General features: G+C 35.8%; 1 protein-coding gene across 9 annotated transcripts in view; it reads left to right on the top strand.

Annotated features, from left to right (window-relative positions):
- Positions 1-12,283, top strand: part of CADPS2 (calcium dependent secretion activator 2) — a 573,333-nt gene that overhangs the window by 396,950 nt on the left and 164,100 nt on the right. The window lies entirely within an intron of this gene.

Here is a 12,283-nt window from a genome sequence, read left to right as displayed (position 1 = left end):
CAGGTTGGTGGTTGTTGAAGGTTAGGGTGGATGTGGCAATATCTTAAAATAAGACAAGGATGAAGTTTGCTGCAGTGACTGATTCTTCCTTTCACAAAAGATTTTCCTGTAGCATGCGATGCTGTTTGCTATCATTTTGCCCAAAGTAGAACTTCTTTGAAAATTGGAGTCAATCCTCTAAAACTTTACCTCTGCTTTATGAACTAAGTTTATATAATATCCTAAATCCTATGTTGTCCTTTCAACAATGTTCACAGCATCTTCACCAGAAGTAGATTCCATCTCAAAAACCACTTCCTTTGCGTCACCCAAAGGAACCAACTTCTTATCTGTTCAAGTTTTATCATGAGATTGCAGCAATTCAGTCACATCTTCAGGCTCCACTTTTAATTCTGGTTCTTTTGTTGTTTTCATGACATCTGCAGTGACTTCCTCCACTCAAGTCTTCAGTCCCTTAAAGTTATCCCTGAGAGTTGGAATCAACTTCCTCCAAACTCCTGTAAATGTTGATATTTTTACCTCCTCCCAAGAATCACAGATGTTCTTAATGGCGTTTGGAATGGTGAATCCTTTCCAGGTTTTCAATTTACTTTTCCCAGATGGCTCAAAGGAATCACTATCTATGGCAGCTATAGCCTTTTAAAATGTATTTCTTAAATAATAAGACTTGAAAGTTGAAATTACTCCTTGATCTGTGGGCTGCAGAATGGATGTTAGGTTAGCAAGCATGAAAACAACATTAATCACCTTGTACATCTCCAGCAGAGCTCTTGAGTAACTAGATGCCGTGTCAGTGAGCAATAATACTTTGACCAGATTCTTTTTTTTCTAACATTGGGCCTCGACAGTGGACTTAAAATATTCAGTAAACTGTGCTGTAAACACATGCAACATCATCTGGGCTTGTTCTTTCAGTTGTAGAGCACAGACAGGGTTGATGTAGCATAGTTTTGAAGGGCTCTGGGATTTTCAAGATGGTTAATAACTATTGGCTTCAACTTAAAGTCATCAGCTGCATTAGCCACTAACAAGGGAGCCTGTACTTTGAAGCTTTGAAGCCAGGCATTGGCTTCTCTCTAACTGTGAAAGTCCTAGATGGGCATCTTCTTCAATAGAAGATTATTTTGTCTACACTAAAAATCTGTTATTTAGCATAGCTAACTTCATCAATGATCTCAGCTGGATCTTTTGGATAACTTGCTGCCATTTCTGCATCAACCCTTGCTGCTTCACCTTGCACTTTCATGTAATAGAGATGGCTTATTTTCTTAGCCCTCGTGAGCTGACCTCTGCTGGCTTGACAGCTTGCAGAGGCTTCTTCACCTCTCTCAGCCTTCATAGAATTGAAGAAAGGCAGGGCCTTGCTCTGTATTAGGCTTTGGTTAAAGGGAATATTGTGGCTGGTTTGATCTATCCAGATCATTCAAACTTTCTTCGTATCAGCAATAAGGCTGTTTTTGCTTTCTTATTATTTGTGTGTTCACTGGAGTAGCAATTTTAATTTACTTCAACAACTTTTCCTTTGCATTCACAACTTGGCTACTTGATGCAAAAGGCCTAGCTTTCAGCCTGTCTTGGCTTTTGACATGCCTTGCTCACTAAGCATGATCATTTGTAGCTTTTAAATTTAAAGTGAGGGAGACGGGATTCTTTCATTCATTTGAACAGTTAGAGATCATTTCGGGTCATTAGTTAGCCTAATTTTAATATTGTTGTGTCTCAAGAAATAGGGAGACCCAAGAAAAGGAAGACAGATGGGGAACAGTCAGAACACATATAACATTTATTAAGTTTACCATCTTATATGGGTGTAGTTTGTGGCACCCCAAAACAATTAAAATAACATCAAAGATCACTTTTCACAGATGACTATAATAGATATACTAATAATGAAAAAGTTGGAAATACTGTGAGAATTACCATAATGTGAAACAGAGTCATAAAATGAGCATGTGTTGTTAGAAGAGTGGCACCATAGACTTGCTTGTCACAGGGTTGCCACAAACTTTCAATTTATGAAAAACACATCTGCAAAGCACAATAAAATGAAGTTTGCCTGTGTGTTCTGGATACAACATGTTTGTCAGATATGTGATTTGCAAATATTTTCTCCTAATCTATGGCTTGTCTTTTCACATCTCTTAATAGTGACTTTCAGAAAAAAAAAAAAAATTCTTAATTTTGATGAAGTCCATTTTATCAATTTTTTTCATAGATGTGCTTTTGATGTTGTAACTAAAGGATCTTTGCCCAACCCAAATTGCAGAAATTTTCTCCTTTGCTTTCTTCTAGAAATTTTACAGTTTTGGCTTTTACATTTTACATTTTGAGTTAATTTTTGTATACGGTGAGAGGTATCCATCAGTATTTATGGATGGCATATGGATGTCCAGTTGTTTTAACACAAAGAGTGGAAAAGATTGTCATACCCTGAATTGCCCTTGCACATTTGTGAAAAATCAATTAACTACATATGAGTTTATTTCTGGGCTATCCTTTCTTTTCCTTTGGTCAGTTTATCTATCTTAATATTATTACTACACTGTCTTGATTACTGTAGCTTTGTGAATCTTACAGTCAGGTAGTCCAAGTCCTCCAAATTGATTTCTCTTATTCAAAAATATTTTGGCTGTTCTATGTCCTTTGCATTTCTCTATGAATTTTCAAAATAAATTTACTCATTTTTAATTGACAAATAATTGTATATATATATGAGGTACAATATAAATTTTTAAAACATCTTGACATTCCTTGCTGGAGATTTTACTGGGAATGCCTTTGGTCAGTCAGTCCTTGGAAAATTTTGGAAAACTGACTTCTTAATATTGAGCCTTCCAATCTGTTAATACAATGTGTCACTTCATTTGTTTAGGTAGTCTTTAGTTTCTCTTTGGTATGTTTGTAGTTTTCAGTAAACAGATCTTGCACATCTTTTGTCAGATTTATTTCTAGGTATTTCATCTTTGTTGCTTTGGTAAAGTGGAATTTTTTATTTCAGCCCAATTCTTTTGTTATCTTTGTGATTGCTTTAGAATTTAAAGTATACACTTTAAATTTATTTATACATCTTCATGTATAGTATGCAAACTTTACAGTAGTAAACTTCTATTTCTTCTCTTGACTTTTGCACTATTCTTGTCATATATTTTACTTCTATATATGTTGTAAATCCCACAATACATTGCTATTATGATTATTACCTTAGTCAATATGTTTTAAAGAAATTAAAAGTGAAAGAAAAATGTTATATAGATGTCCATTTTGTACATGTCCATTATGTACATGTTACGTACATGTACATTACCATCCCAGTGTCTTTCATCGTCTAGCGCATATATTTTTACTTCTTGAAGGACCTCCTTTGACTTTTCTGTAGTGCAGATCTGCTGGTAATGAATACTTTTAGCTTCTTTATATATGAAAAAGTCTTTATTTTACTCTCATTTTAAAGATATTTTTCTTTTAGTACTTTAAAGATGTTGCTCCACTTTCTTCTAGCTTGCATTTGTTTTTCCAATGAGAAATGTGCTATTTTGGTTTGTTCCTCTATAAATAATGTCCTTTTTTCCTCTAACTGCTTTAAAGATTTTTCTCCTTAACACTGTTTTTGAGCAATTTGATTATGATGTGCCTTGGTATACTTTTCTTCATAAAAATGCTTGTTCTGAGACACAGTTAAGTTACTTGGAAACAATTCGATCCTTTCAAGCTTTGCTTTCAAGTTTTGTTAGGGAAGACCAAGCAGTGTTTAGTCCAGGATGCATTTTCCCCGTTTCTGGACCAACATCATTCTTAATACTCTAACTGATAACCTGTGAAATATGAGCTTTTATATTCTTGCTGCTGAGAAGCAGTGCTATTCTAGGCTGTGTGAGTTTGAGGCACTATCCTCTTGAATCCTTTAGATTGCTTCTTTCCCTTTCTACACGTGCATGAACTGATGGGTAGTCAGCTGAATTCTTGGGGGAGGCCTTCTGCAGATCTTGAGAGTCTCTTTCCGGGCAGCTCTCTTCTCTCCAGTACTCTTTCCTACAACCTCTAGTTACTGTGGCCCTCCTGAATTGTCAGCTCCATTTTTCAACTCAGGGAGACCACGGGGCTTTTCCTGAGTTCCTGTTCCTTGTGCCATGAGCTATAGAGTTTCTCCTGGCAGTAACCTGGGGTGACTGTAAGGCTCACCTTGTTTCCCATCCCTCAGGAATCACTCTCCCATGTTGCCCAACATGCAGCGTTTAAGAAACTTTTTGTAAATTTTTTTTCAAAAACTTAGTTCAGGTAGAAGGTTAAGTTTATTCTCAATTATACCATCATGACCAGAAGCAGAATGAATTTTTTTTTGTTTTTGTTTTGTTTTTTTTTTTTGAGACGGAGTCTCGCTCTGTCGCCCAGGCTGGGGTGCAGTGGCCAGATCTCAGCTCACTGCAAGCTCCGCCTCCCGGGTTCCCGCCATTCTCCTGCCTCAGCCTCCTGAGTAGCTGGGACTACAGGCGCCCGCCACCTCGACCGGCTAGTTTTTTGTACTTTTTAGTAGAGACGGGGTTTCACCGTGTTAGCCAGGATGGTCTTGATCTCCTGACCTCGTGATCCGCCCGTCTCGGCCTCCCAAAGTGCTGGGATTACAGGCTTGAGCCACCGCGCCCGGCCGCAGAATGAATTTTTTATAAGTTAAAGCATGGTTTCTCAATTTCAGCACTATTGACATTTTGGGCTAGACAATTATTTGTTCTAGGGCAGGGAGTGGAGTAAGGAACTTTTCCTGTGCATTATGTGATGTTTTACAGCATCCCTGTCCTCTACCCACTAGATATCAGTAGTCTCCCACCTGGTCCCAGGTCAGACAACCAAAAATATCTGTGGACATTGCCAAATGTCCCAGAGGGTAGGGTTGCTGTTGGTGAGGAATCACCTCCAGTTGAGAACCACAGAATTACAGTGACTTAATAGCTATTTTTTTTTAATTGTCACCCTCCTTCACTTGTGTTCCCATATTTTTTCTTAACATCCTGAGTACAAGGAATTCCCAAGGAATGTTTTGAGCTCATGGCTATTGTTGCTTGCACATAGTGGCAAGAAAAGTGGGTAGGAACCACTAGCACAGACCTTTAAGACCATGGCTGAATAATACAGAATTTTTTTGGGCAGAGTCTGCCTCTGGAGAGAGAGGGAGTGCAGTGGTGCCATCGCACCTCACTGCAACCTCCACTTCCCATGTTCAAGCCATTCTCATGCCTCAGCCTCCCAAGTAATCTCAGCAGCTGGGAGTACAAGTGTGTGCCACCACACCCACCTAATTTTTGTATTTTTAGCAGAGACAGAGTTTCTCCACGTTGGCCAGGCTGGTCTCAAACTCCTGACCTCAGGTGATCTGCCAGCCTCGGCATGCCAAAGTGCTGGGATTACAGGCATGAGCCAATGCACCTGCCTTTGACAAATTTAAAAAAAAAAAAAAAAAAAAAAACCTTTCTATTATTCAATACCAATTTATTGTCAATGCAGAATTAATCAGGCTATGAGATTCCCATGCCTTAGCCTCCAAATAGCTGGGATTCACCTGCCTAATTTTTGTCTTTTTAATAGAGATGGAGTTTCTCCACATTGGCCAGGCTGGTCTTGAACTCCTGACCTCAGGTGATCTGCCATCAGGGAGGACACTTCGGCCTCCCAAATTGCCGGGATTACAAGCGTGAGCCACAGCACCCAGCCCTATAATCTGTTTCTAACAAAACCTTTCTATTATTTGTTATCAATTTATTGTCAAGGCAGAATTGATCAGGCTATGGGAACTGAATTTACTTGTTATAACTAAAAAGCCAAACTGTTTCAATTTGTTAACAACAGCTGACTTCTGTTCTAGACTACTAGTAAAGTGTTTAATCAGTGCTGACCTCTGCTGGCGTGAAATTGGGAGGCGGAGCTTGCAGTGAGCGGAGATCGCACCACTGCACTCCAGCCTGGGCAACAGAGCAAGGTTCCATCTCAAAAAAAAAAAAAAAAAGGAAAAGAAAAGAAAAGAAAGGAGGAAGAAAGAACATATTCTACCTCATCAGAATGAGAATACTGACCCTGACCTATCAGAGAAACGTCATGAATTACTCCAGAGAGTAGTTTCATCCATAGTATTTTCCTCCCTCCATTGACTTAATCAATTTTGTTTTCTTTCCTGATGATCTTTCACAAAAACAACTTTTAAAATCAATAGTAGAAATTGAGAAAACAAAATAAAAATTTAAATGTCTAGTTGGATAAATGTATATGTTCCCAACCCATTTAAATATGCTTTGTTTCTCATTTCTTTGCTGACCTGTAGCTGGTAAAGGTAAGTATTTTCATGATTTTTAAAATCAGATGTTTTTAAAATTTTTTAATGATACGATGTTTGAGGAATATCATGATCTTGTTTACTTAGCTTTATTGATTACAAAACAAAAAATGTCTATCACAACAAAAAAATAGAAACAACCTAGTATCTACCATTCATACAGGCACAAGGGTAATAGCCACGAAGGTGTTGTAATAACATGCAAAACAAATGGTCAATATATGTTAAGTGGAAAAAATGCTAAATTACACATGTATTATTATTTTCACTACATAAAAAGATCCCAATTGAAAACGCAAAATATAGGTAGAATTACATCTAAAATATTCAGTGGATATGTTTTGTTGGAGGCAATAGTTGCTACTTTATTTCTTCTATATTTTATTTTTCTTTGAAGTATGTATTTTTATTTTTCACAAACCCAGTGCTTTAGAATGAACTATGAATCTTAAAACTTAAAAAAGAATCTTATTTCTTAAAAAATCTAAGCATACTAATAACTAAGAAAAATAAAATATTATAAAATCTAACTTACTGGAAGACAACCTTATCTTTTTGAGACATTACTAATATATATTTATAGGTTTCTCTAATAAGCAAATCTATTCCACTTCATTTTTTCTTTGAGTCTCTGGATATATAAAAATTCTAAGGGAAGAGAGTGGGCTGAAGGGGTGGGGATGAGGCTGGTAAACAATTTTTTCACTTCAAATATAACGTACTAGAGTTGCCAGATTGATGGACATTCTTTGGTTAAACTATCCTTCTTTGTTCTCTCCAACCAAAATGCAGTGCACGCACCCTGGTTTTCACTGTCTCTCAGTTATATATGTAACATAATACAATGTGTGTGTCACATAATACAATATGAATAGTAGTATTTGTCTTCCAATAATAAATTAATATCAAAAATGAACCGAAAAGCTGCCAGCTGCTTTTTATTTTTAAGCTAAATATTTTTAAATTCTTAAATTGAAATATAAACTGACAGTTAATTTTGTGAACTTATTTTCATGATCGATCTAATATGTTAAATTTCACACTTCATAGGGAAGCATTTGTCTTTCCTTTACATTGAACATATTATTTCTAATAAATGTTCAACATTGGTTTACTTTACTTATTTGTGATTATAAGTTTCTGTGTTGATCAAAATTGTCATCATGCAAAAGTATTACTTATGTGTTATTTGCTGCAGAAAGCAAGATATGTTAATTCATACATCAGGTTTTGAATCAATTTAACCAAAAGAAGCTAAGCAGTTATTTGGGTCAATAATAGAGGTGTGAACAAACTCCTTTGCTTTTCAGCAGAAAGTATGTATACATAAAACATGGACATACTATTCAGGCTGATCTAGATAAAATTTTAAATATTAAACTTTTCCTATTAAAACCTACATGGATGGTATAAAAAGAGAAGTGGCACCTACTTTGCTGTGCCACTTCTAACTTCCTGTAAATTTTCAAGCTTTATGGGAGTTTTGAATTATAATAAGTGTATAATCAGATGTGAGTAGTGGTAAATGCAGCTACAGGTGAACTCCTTAACATAGGCCAGTTTTAAACATAGGACAGAAAATTGTATTATATTTCAAAAGGGTCATTTGCTGCTTAGTTCAGCTCAGTATTTTGCAGAGAGCAGTCTTGGCTGACAGCACCCTCTTAGTCCTTTTGATACTAGAGTTCCACTCCCAGACACCAGAGTGACCTCGGAATGCTAATAAATGGCTTCCTTTTCTCATCCAGAGTGCCCTTTTACATTTTTCTTTCCTTTTTCCTTTTTCATCCATGATTTCTCACAACACTAGGAGCAGCAACAAATGCAGTACCATGAGAATTTGTTGGAAAGGAAAAATAAGTATTTCAATTATTTTTTTCAACCTCCCTGACTTAGATGACTTCAGTTCTCTCTGACTTAGATGCCTTTCCTGGGATTTGGATTCTTGAGCACTTAAGGGGCAGGTTTCGGTCAGTGCCTACCAAAAGGCTCTCTCACCACAGTGGGATCTACTAGCTCACTGATAGTCCTCATATCATTTTCTATGCTACCTATTTTCAAGTCTGTATTACCTATTTAAGTTGATACTATCAGCCTACTTATTCTTTCCTCTTAACTTCCAACAGCTATTATCCTAATGAAAAAATTCCATTTTTAGGTTTCACTTACATAAAGCCTCTGTAACTTCTTAGATCTATAGCAAATAATAATCTTTCTCAATTTGGGTTTCATTCCATCTACTGTTATCACACCTGGTGACAGTACTGCCTAAAGACGCTCGAGCATATATCCAACTGTTGCCATAGAAACTCCATCAGTATCCTCAATTACCATGTCCCACATCTGTAGTTAGTCCATAGGTTAATCATCACAATTTATGACAGTTTTGCAGTATACTGCTTAAGCTCATAGCTTGTTGGTTTGTTTTGATAGTTGTCACATTGTTTCAGAAGACAGATTGAACTGAAATTTTCCATTATTAGAGAAATCTGAGTAACATCATGAATAATTTTCTGTTTAAAACTAGTCACCATAATGTTGTGTTATAGTAACATTAATTGCAGATAATCCAGTATAACGCAATTTTAAAGCCTTGGATTTAGTAATTGACTAAAAAGCATGTTTTGCATTTGATATAGATGATGCCTGTGTCTCTCAAGAGTAACATATAGTTATGTTATACCTGTAGAAAGCTATGTGAAAATATATCTTTATAAAAATAAGAAACTAGATAATATTTTAATGATATATGATTTTCTGTTTTGCATTAGTTCATGAGAGAACTTTAAAGTGAAAGATGGCAGGGAGGAAATGGGGAAATGTAGGTCAAAGGATACAAACTAGCAGATGTGTAGGATGAACAAGTCTAGAGATCTAATGTACAACATAACAACTAGAATCTATAAAATTGTACTGTTATTTTTGTTAAGTAAGTAGATTTTAGCTGCCCTGTCACAAAAAAAGCAGCTATGTGAGATGACAGATTTGTTAATTTGCTTCCGTATTGTAACCATTTTACTGTCTATATGTATCCCTTAACATCATGTTGTAAAGCTTAAATATACACACACACACACAATTTTACTACTAAAAAAGCATTTCAGTAGTATTACATCTGTTTCACTCCTCCTAGCTTTGATGGTATTGTTGCCTTACATTTCACTTTACAGGTTTTTGTTTTGTTTTGTTTTGGTTTGGTTTTTTTGTTTGTTTTTTTTGGCGGGGGGCGGGGGTGGCGAGTGGGTTGGGAATGTAGTCTAACTCTGTAGCCCAGGCTGGAGTGCAGTGGCGCAATCTCAGCTTACTGCAACCTTCGCCTCCCAAGTTCAAGCGATTCTCCTGCTTCGGCCTCCCAAGTAGCTGGAATTACAGGTGCCTGCCACCATGCCCAGCTAATTTTTTGTGTTTTTTAGTAGAGACAGGGTTTCACCATGTTGGTCAGGCTGGTCTCGAACTCCCGGCCTCAGGTGATCCACCCACCTCGGCCTCCCAAAGTGTTGGGATTACAGGCCTGAGTCATCGTGCCCAGCACTTTTCAGTAATGTTATACACACTTGTATACATTGCTATTATTTTGTTTAAAACAAGGGCCACAGGGCCAGCAAACTGAAACTGAATGCCTGTTCTTGAAAAAGAAGCTTTATTGAAACATAGCCTATCTACCTAGCTGCTTCTCTCTCTCTCTCACTCTCTATCTCTCTGTCTCTCTCCCCTTCCCGACCCCCCACCACCCTGTTTCATTCAGGGAGGTCAAGACTGTTACTTTTTTATTTGTTTCTTCCATAAATTCGTGGAAACTAAGACTATACTGCCACATGGTAATGTATTTTTGCATGAAATGTTCTGAATGGTGCTGATCTGATATAGAAAGAAAGAGGTAAAAATGTTTGATCTTCACAGCCTGTGTTTTAAAAATAGGATGATTCCTAAGAACACATTTCACTTTCATAAAAACCCTGGAGAAATTGAAGGTTATTGATTTTCTTAAATAAAAATTTTAATGGGTTTGCTTGCCTGTTTTTTTCCAAGTAGAGTCTGTATTTGTGACTCAAAGTGCTATCATTAATATCATTTTTATCACCAATGGTAATTGTTTGAAAAGTAATTTTCCATTCATGTGATTTGGAAAGACTTGTTACCTTAGCAGATAGATGGCTTGGAATTGTATTTCCTGAGGAAAGTACTGTATAAATTTACAAAAATATGATTTAATTATAGAAATTAACTATAGACCTTTTTTCAGAAACACATTTTTTATTTAAAGATTGTATGCCCATTTTTTAATTGCTTCTACAAATCTTTATAGTAAAAGAAGACTGATAGGTCGTTTTCCTGTGAAATTTATTACTATCCTGTTCTCAACAGATTAACCATTAATGGGCATTATTTTTAACTCCCTTCTCTGGTGAAAGAAATAAGGTATAAAATTTAGCAGATGTTTATAAAACTAGTAATTTCATTTCATAAAAATGGTACTACAAGAATTTTTTGCCGAGATAAATGGAAAATTGAATATTCTAAGGTACTTTTTTAAAATACAAAAGAATCTTCCAATTTTATAATATGTGTGGTTTGCAGTTTTACTATTCTGCCTCTTATTCTTCTGATATTATTTCACATTACATTATCATATCTTTAACTTTATATTAAAAGACTCAGAAGAATAAAATACAAAAGAAGTTGGATTGTATATTAGTTCAGGAAAAGCTGTTTAGTTTTGTGTTTATCCAGTTAATATTAATTTTTCACATGTAATGTATTTAATCATTCAGGTAATTATTAAATGTGAAGGTATATGTATGATACTTTCTCCATGGATTATAACCTTATACCTTACACATCAGCAATCTGCCATTCATTGATTACTTGCTATATTCACCTTTTCCTATCTGTCATTAATGTGAGATGCACGTTAGTTTGTGCATCTTTTTTTTTTAGTGTGATTCTGAGGACCCTTCAGCTTGAATTATATAGTTCTTCCATCTACAAATATGGCTGAAAGTTGAACTTGACATGGATCAATATGATCTGGGCTAAAATATCTAAATGTGACTGATTATGTTAGCATCATGTCCACAGATCAATATTGAGTTTTATTATGAGTCTGACTCTATAATTGGGTATAATCAATAAACTTTTGTCTCTTTTCCTTTACAATTTTAAGATTGTACTATATAGGTTTTAGAAACTACACTTAGCTTACATTTAGGACTCTGCTTTTCTTATGATGACCAGAAAGAGATCTATCTATGAATTTTAAGGAACAATGGAGCTTCCGTTTTACCATTGTGAGAAGAGTCCACTTTTATCTTGATAACTGATTGCTTGCTCAATATGCGCGATGTTTCTAACAGACCTAATGTAATAACACCCCAGCACTCCTTTGGGGTAGTGTGTGGCTTTTTCTCTCTGTACTTAGTAAATAACTCACATTGAAGACTTTGACAAAACATACCATTAATGAAAGCAATCATAAAAGCTTGCCTTTTGATAAACCCGCAGGGTCTACAGGCGTTGAAAGATGCAATCTGTAAAGAACAATAAATTTGGGCCTTTGATTGAAGTGCCATTTGGGACGTTATGCTTTGTCTGCATATTTGCACAAACATGATGCTCCCTTTTTTCATGTCTCTTAAACTTGAAGCTTAAGAGCGCTCATTGCCATTTTTACATTAAGGATGGTCCCATTAAAAGCTCCCTACAAAAAGAAGACTGGAAGTGATCCAGCTGAAGTGTGTGTGTTCAATTCTGCCCTAGTTTGCCATTTGGAAAGCAGACTTCTGGGCATCATTGCTGTTTTTTATGAATAGATCTTGGTTCTTTTCTAGTCAATTCCATCAGTAAATGGAGATTTAAAATACAACTTTTCTCAGCGTTGGAAAATAAGATTATTCCTCTGATGGATATTAGATATAGCTTTGAATGGAAATGTAATTACTGCATTCTAAATGATTTGTAGATTTT

This window comes from Macaca fascicularis, chromosome 3 (genome assembly GCF_037993035.2).
Source record: "Macaca fascicularis isolate 582-1 chromosome 3, T2T-MFA8v1.1".
Lineage (NCBI taxonomy): Eukaryota > Metazoa > Chordata > Mammalia > Primates > Cercopithecidae > Macaca > Macaca fascicularis.
This window is presented reverse-complemented; position numbering and strand designations above follow the sequence as displayed.